This window comes from Zootoca vivipara, chromosome 9, assembly GCF_965207765.1.
Source record: "Zootoca vivipara chromosome 9, rZooViv2.hap1.1, whole genome shotgun sequence".
Taxonomy (NCBI): Eukaryota; Metazoa; Chordata; class Lepidosauria; order Squamata; family Lacertidae; genus Zootoca; species Zootoca vivipara.
Window position 1 is genome coordinate 21,431,128 of NC_142592.1, and position 7,925 is coordinate 21,439,052.

At 44.3% G+C, this 7,925-nt stretch overlaps 1 long non-coding RNA gene across 1 annotated transcript; it reads right to left on the reverse strand.

The window, feature by feature from the left end:
* Positions 1 to 1,437: 1,437 nt before the first annotated feature.
* Positions 1,438 to 7,570, reverse strand: LOC148684562 (uncharacterized). Its single transcript, XR_015945810.1, has 3 exons — positions 7,496 to 7,570; positions 5,451 to 5,578; positions 1,438 to 2,128 (listed from the first exon to the last, which is right to left on the reverse strand). It is a non-coding gene; the product is annotated as an uncharacterized LOC148684562 (long non-coding RNA).
* Between the last annotated feature and the right edge of the window lie 355 nt (positions 7,571 to 7,925).

Here is a 7,925-nt window from a genome sequence, read left to right on the forward strand (position 1 = left end):
TTCTTTCCACTCAATTCCGCAATCTGTCCCAACATGTCCGCTATCATTTTAGAATTGTGTTCTATCTTTGCATCCATGGATATGATCTTTTCATCCATAGAATCTAATTTCTCATTTATGGATTTATTCATCTCGGTTATTAATTCCTTGATGTCTGCCAACGCTTCATTTTCAGGAGTTATTGAGTGTCTTCTCTCCTTTCCTGTTGTGTTTGCTGTGACTCCTTGTTGTCCTTTTCTTCCTGCCATATTTCCTCTATTACTTTTCAAAGTTCGAAATTTCTACTTTTATTTAACTTTTCAAAGTTCAAAATTTCTGCTTTTATTCAATTTCTAACTTATTCAAATGTCCCACTTATACCTGGGATTTCTCCTTCCTTCCTTGGGAGTTCCCTTTAATGTTCTTCAAAAGGTCTTTTTCTTTTTTTTTTTAGTTGCTTAATGCTTGTTTTTCCTCAATCTTCCTCTAGGTGTCACTCCTCCTTTCTTAGCTGTCTCTCTCTCACTCTCTTTCCTCCCCTCTTTGATGGCAGCTTCCTTGAAGAAGGCGGAAGTGGTTCTGCAAATCAGCTCTAAGTAGGTCAAGCCTCCATTTTCTTCCCCCCCTTCGATATTTCACCGCCTCTTAATGGTAAGGAGTTGGGACTTTAACTTTGCGCGTCTCCCGCTTGTCCTCTCTTTATTCTCCTTTGAGTCTTTTGGCGTCTGGTTCCCCCTACCGCCTCCACCCTCGGGTGCCAGCTGACGTAGGGGATGCTCCCTGGCGCTTTGAAGTTTTATTTAAAGTCTCTCTTTGGCGCTTCAAAAGGTGAGATGCTCCCCCCTTTCCAAGACTTTAAGTAAAATATATATAAAGGGTTTATTTAGCAAGTTCTCACCGCGGTATTCAAAACACACCTCCGACTTTCCTGTACGCTGCGTCTTAGCTGTTGCTGCTTTCGCTTTGTTTCGCTGTTATTATCGTCAGCCGGTTTTCCCTTTTGTTCTATCTTTAGTCGGAGGGGTTCTTGGTGCTTGCCAGTCGGTGTTTTCGGGGCGTTAGATCACCAGCCCTGCGTGTCTTTTTTGCGCTCGGCTTTCCTCCGTAATCTCCACCTCCTAAAGGGGTGCCGATCCGGAGCTCGCCTCCCTGCGCCGCTTTTCTTCTTATCCAGCAGGAGCCCCGTGCTCCGCTGTTCTTTGGGGGGGTTTCTAAACGCCCACTGCCCCCCTTTAAAGGCTGGTGTCTTTCGGAGGCCTCCAGGCAATGCGAGGCTCCGACGTGCACACCTTCTCCCTGGCGCACCTAGACCGGACTGCATACAGTAACTATCTTTTCATATGTCACACTTACTTTAATTTAACACAATTTCTTAAAAATCAGGTTTCTTGCTCCTGTTGCAAACATATGTCTATTACTTCCTCTTCATTCTTCATTCTTCTTTCATCTCTTCTTTAATTCTCCTTTTGATGTCAGTCCATTCTCGCAGATGACCTTTATTCTTTCCTTACATACAGAACCTTTGTTGTTTCTCATAAATACAAATACAAATTCCATTTCACTTGTGTAGTCCTTCATAAACATTGTTCTCAGACTTGGTGTGCTGGGAGACTTAATTGCTACCTTTCACCAACTTGCATGCAGGCTGCGGCTATGAATAACTCCCAGATAACATGTCCACTCTCCACTATTAAAATTCCACGTTGGGGTTCTTCCTCATGAATGCAACTTCTTGCCAGATTTAATTTGCAACCATTTTCGTCTTTGCTCCCTTACACTCCTGGTCCAGTCCAAAGATAATTTTAAATAAAGTCCATTCAACCTCAGTCGAGGGGGGAAGGCATAACAAAATATTGTTAAATTCTTTGTTGAGCATAAATCAGAACCCTCCCTCTCTTTTCCCCAGTGCCAGACTGAGTATCGTTGTTACAACCACACACATCTTTCATTTCACAGGGGAGAACAAGAAAAAGAAAAGAGCATATGAAAGCACAAAGCATAAAACATATTGTCCTCCACCTTCCTTCCCAGCTGTTGTAAGCGTTTTCAAGCTTCATAAAAATCATTCAAATATCTTCAAAGATCCAAACCCAGTCCTTTCAGCAGCTGATTGATTGCATCCCGTTATCATATGCTGTTTCAGGAGCACCTGATGATTAAAATTAGTGAGGAACCAATCACAAATCATGCCAGAGACAGAAGTTCATCCATGGCAGGGATGAACACTTCCCAGGTCGGCCCCATTCTGCCTTTCAAGTTGGCAGATACGAGCTTAAGCAGCACAGCGGGATACAGTGAACTCCCCAGAACCCACTGAGAAGCATTGCCAGGAATTTTACCTCATAAATCCTGGCTTTCCCCTGCCTGAACATCCCCACTGCCTTAAATCGTGACGTCAGCCGGAAAACCAGGCCCCGGTGTTTTTCTTACAACAGCACCCTCATGGGTGCCTCCTTTCATGCCCCCACCTCTGCCAGAAAAGCAGCACACGTATAGGTGATTTCCTGCTGATTTCCTGCTAGATCTTGCAAGATCTCGTAAAGTCTTGCAAGATGTCAAAAGATCTCATGAGATTGGGGTGAGATCTTGCAAGCTCTTTCAGAGAGTCGGCGCCAAAGCAAGCACTGCAGTGCTGGTATAGCAGCCCCTCCAAGTGTCCCTATTTTCCAGGAATGTCCATGATTTAGAGAAGCTGTCCTGGTTTCTGATTTGATTCTGGAATGTCCTGTTTTTCCATAGGATGTTCCTATTTTCATTTTCATTGGAGAAATGTTGGAGAATATGCTAGGATGTCCCTATTTTCATTGGAAAAATGTTTGAGAGTATGCATTTGGTACCAAATGCCTGAACAGGCTTATGTTGCCAGGGCAAGGCTATGCAGGCTCTCTTTCATTTTCAGTATTTACATCAAGGCACATAAAATAATGTTATATTTTGGTCCCACTATTTCAATGTGAATGTTATCATTGTTTAGGAGCTCTTTTCTCCTTTCCAAGGTTTGTAAACCAGCACCATCTTCATATAGATATGGGAGGAAATGCCATCAGCTCCCTTCATTGGAAAATATTTTCAGAAAAAAATGAGAAACCTTGAATGTTGTGTTGGAGAAAAACAACACAAATTGTCTTCTGAATGTCATCTTTTTTGCAAAGCAGCCATACAAAACCTCTTGCTTTCTATGTCTGGTGAATAAAATCATTTAATCTCATCTTGCTGTTTTCAGTAGAGTAGGCCCGAGATGGCTTTTTCTGGTAATTAAATACTGTCACTTTATTTTATTTCTCCAGATGGGCTTTGGCAGGAGTTTAAGACTTCCCATTTGAAGATTAAAGGTCTCTGTTTCTTAAGGAGTTACTGTTTATTTGTCCTTTTAATCACAAATCTCCCTTAAGTCTTCCTACAGTGACAGCAATTTCATAATCCTTTATGATATGTCAGGTAATATTCATAAATGAGATTTCAGTTTCAAATGACTCACATTTCCTTTTCCTTTTCGAAAGCAACATGCCAAACCATGATTTGCTTTAGACTTGAGGAAACCTCAGTTTGCATGCTTCCCTCTTTCTTCCTCCCCACACATTGTCCCAAATCCCTCTTCCTTAACTAACCATAGTTTTCTGCAGGGGCGTAGGAAGATAGGGGCAGTGGGGGCGGGGCGCCCTGGGTGGCGCGATCCCAGGGGCGTCATCGCGGCTGTCCGCCCCCCCAAACGCCCGCCCGTCCCCAAAACACATGCCCTGCCCCTGCTTACGGTGTGCCCCACCCCACCAAACGCACACCCCACCCCCAAAATGCGTGCCACGTCCCTGGGGGCAGCACGCCTGCTCTCCGCCCCCAGTGGCGGAGCATGAAGCTCTGCCGCTGGTTATCTGTTACGTCTGAGCTGGGCAAATGGTGGTTTGTGCAAACCATATTTTGGCTGCAAAATGGTACTGAATACTATGATCAAATCAGTGCCAGATTTATGTATAGGCTAAGTAGGCTGAAGCCTAGGGCCTCTAAATCTAAGGGGCCTCGCCAGCCCGCCCGCTCCCCAGCAGGCAACCTCCTCTCTTCCGGAATTGCAAACCCAATACTTCATGTGAGGGCAGGACAACTTGGACTTCTAAATCTAGGGGGCCTCGCCAGTCTGCCCGCTCCCCGGTACCACAGTCTCCCCTCTCCCAAAATTGCAAACCCAAGACTTCATGCAAGGGCAGGGCAACTCAGGCCCAGCAACTATGAGACTCAGGGCTAGTCAGTGGGGCCCAATTTGAAGCAGTGGGGTGCAACTTGATTTTTTTTTGTGTGTAGGGCCCCAGTTCAAAGTCAAAGCCTGCAAAATCTTATAAACAAAATCCATCTAGATTGCCTTGGTGGCGGGGGGCTCCTTAGGAGCGGCACACTGGGCCCAATTTGCCCAAATAGCTCCAGTTGCATATTCCCCAAATTTACATAATTTGGAAGTGTGGTCTCAATAGTCACTCTATACCAGGCATCCCCAAACTTCGGCCCTCCAGATGTTTTGGACTACAATTCCCATCTTGCCAGACCACTGCTCCTGTTAGCTAGGGATCATGGGAGTTGTAGGCCAAAACATCTGGAGGGCTGCAGTTTGGGGGTGCCTGCTCTATACCAATTTCTATGTAATAGGAAGCACTTTTCTGGGTCTGGTAACACAGCAGATCTCCCACATTCTGGGGAAAAACTATCACTCAGAGAGAAAGTTTCATCTTCCGGCACCCAAGTGAACAGAGTGAGATTTACCTTTGAGTAAACATGAATAGGATTGCCTAGTAAATAGCAAGATTTAAATATTTTGTCTTATGGGTGTCACATGACAAAATCTTGGCAGTTGTTCCATTAAAAAAAAAGGGTGAATGGAATACTTGCACTGGTAAGCACTTAAAAACCCAACATGCATTAAAAACTGATGCAGCATCATTGAAGAATATTCTCTTCCGTCCTCTGCAATATTATGTGCAGCTCCTTTGCAACCAGAATTGCAACCAGCACCATGTGCAGGCACATCATTTCAAACAAGCCTGTAGGAAAAACTGAAAATGTCTGTGCAAGACCAGTTGAAAGTAAAGCTATCAGTTTGCTGCAGTAATGGGGTTTATTTCAACTGTATGGTTTTATGGTTTGCCTGAAGCATTGTTTTAGGACTGGCTTTATTGCTGTGTGAATAAGCCAGTTGCAAATGGCTTTGGGTTCCTGTTGGATGAAGGCTGAGGTTCAAATGTGTTTGAAAATGCTGTTTTGAACATAAAAACACATCTCACCTCCCCCCGCCTCCCACTCCCCAGCAATGTGATTATGGTTCAGAGCAAGGTCAGATCACAACCTTTTGGCACCTGAGGTGAACCACAAAATGGCACCTCTGTCCCCACCAGGGAAGAAGGCATGAGTGAGGATCTACATCAGGAACAAAGATCTACATCGAGATCTTCTGCCCTTGTGGATTCTGCTGCCTGAGACAGTCACCTTACCTTGTCTCATGGGTGGGCTGGCTCTGGGTCAGAGTGACTCGTCAAAGGCACTACTGTTAGTTCTCTGTGAATATCTTCTCTCTCATTCACCATCAAGGAATTCTCCTTCTTTATTTGTATGCTTACTTCTAGGGAACAACCATAATAAGTATACTATCTATTGGGAAGTCATAGATAGATAGATAGATAGATAGATAGATAGATAGATAGATAGATAGATAGATAGATAGATATAGATATAGATATAGATATAGATAGATAGATAGATAGATAGATAGATAGATAGATAGATATGAATATGAATAGCAATTTGCAGAAGGGACCATAATCTTAAACTATGTAGCATGAAATTGTCACTGTAAGACTCACATTGAATCCTAATACATGTTTATTTTGGCACAGTACAGGATGTAAATGAGTTGTTCTATAACACACACACACACACACACACACACACACACACACACACACACATGTTTCAAGAGTTTGACAGCATTTCCCCACATTATGTCATTGGTTCAGAAGAAATAGCAATCAAACATACTCATCATTAAACAGACCAAAAAAGACTCAATCTCACAGGCATTATATGACTTTAATATTCACTCTCACTTAATGATCATGCACTTTATGGATGATAACTTCGTGTTTCTCAATTTCCCCCCACCCCTGGCTAGCATCTGTTTTGGGTTATAATTATACAATTAATGAATAACTCCAGGTACAAGGACACCTTGTCCGATTTTGCTTATGTCTATATTTTTCAAATTCAGGTTTGGGAACTTGCTATCTTTATAACATGCAGGAAAAAAATGGCTCCAGTTGTGCAATTAACTCTGCTATCAGTAATGGGACAAGCTGGTGCGCCAGCAACATCTGTGGTCCATAATTTTCAGTGAAGCAACAAAAGTTCAGACGTTACATTGCATGGTTTTAAATTGTACATTATACTGAGCAGCAAAAAGAAAGTAACTTGGTGAAAATAAAGCTAAAGGATTTGTATAAGCATTTCCGAAGACAGCATATTTCAACATATTTGTCCCAATGTTTGTTTCCATATAGATATAAGAACTGATATACACAAGTCTGGTTTGTTGCCTTGGCTGTCAAGTAAAAGCAACCAGAGTTAAATCAAACCCATTATCTTTTTATGCAGTATGGCAACCATTTATTTCATTTGTGTAGGGGCGCCAACTTTAATAAAATATTGGGAGGGGGCAGGTAACCCCTCCCTGCATAATCGCTCATATAATGTGGTGCATGCACACCATTTGAATGGCAATGCCTTTCAACTGGGGAGACTGTCTCCCTCAAATATTTTATTGCAGGAGCGGAAGACCGCTTGGCCCCTAGGAGTTGTGTCAGGAAGATCAAATGAGGCCACCTCAACTAAAACTCATGGAAACATATGGCAATAAGTACAGGATTAAGGACTCAAGTTACTATTGTCTCTCTTTTTCATAGTTCTGAGTAGATGTGAGGTTGTCTATTGCATTTTTTTCAACAGAATGAACATTTTTAAAGAAAAGAATTACACTCACATATGTTACACTTATGATATGTGTCATTTTCTCATGATGTCTTTCTTTGTATGCAACATGTATCACTTGTGGGTGGCCTGCTTTCAGGAATTCTTTGATGGGCAAACTCTCCTCCTTGCCAAATCAGTGCAACAGTCACACTAAAGTCATGTGGGACATACCTTGGGAACAACTGATTTGCCTGGCCATGCATGTGTTGGTTTTTTTTTGCATGAGGGTCAATGTGGCTAATCTCATGGAGGCAATGCAGACCACTTTTCTCAATAGTTTCAGTCAAAATACAGACCGGAAGGAAGGAAATCTGCCCCAGCAGAGTGGGCTGCATTTGTAACAGGCAGACATTATGAGAGGACTGGGGAACATTTTTAAGACTGAGAGCTGCATTGCATTCTGGAATCCACATGCCAGTGGTTTGGGGGCTCAGAAGCAAAAGTGGGTAGAGGGGAAAAACAAAACCTTAATTTTATCTTGGTAGAAGAGCCTAGTTTTAACACTTGCTTTTACCCAATTCTTTGTCTTCAGGGGCATCTTAAGGTTATCTGGAGCCATGGTGCAGGGATCCCTCAGGTGCCCCCACCCCCACGTTTCCCTCCGGGCGGACAGCACCTCTCCCTTGTCCCTCTGCAGCCCACCTTGCTCCCCCCCCACGCCGCCATGGCGCGCCTTCTGCTTCATGCCCGCCGCCTCGCGCTCCGCCGTGCAAGGCCAGGCATGGCAGGCGCCGGAGGGGGCGGTCCGACGGGCGGGGACGCTCCCAGCTGTGATCTGCCTCTGCCTGCTCAGGTGAAGCGGCTGCGCGGCGCTGCCGTCCAGGGAGCCCTGGCTGCTGCACCGACGGGAGGCTCACAGCCGGTTACCCTGCAACAGCGCCCGCAGCCCGAGAAGAGGCAGGCGAGGATGGCGCTGCCGGCGGGGCTTGAGGCAGCTCCTCCGG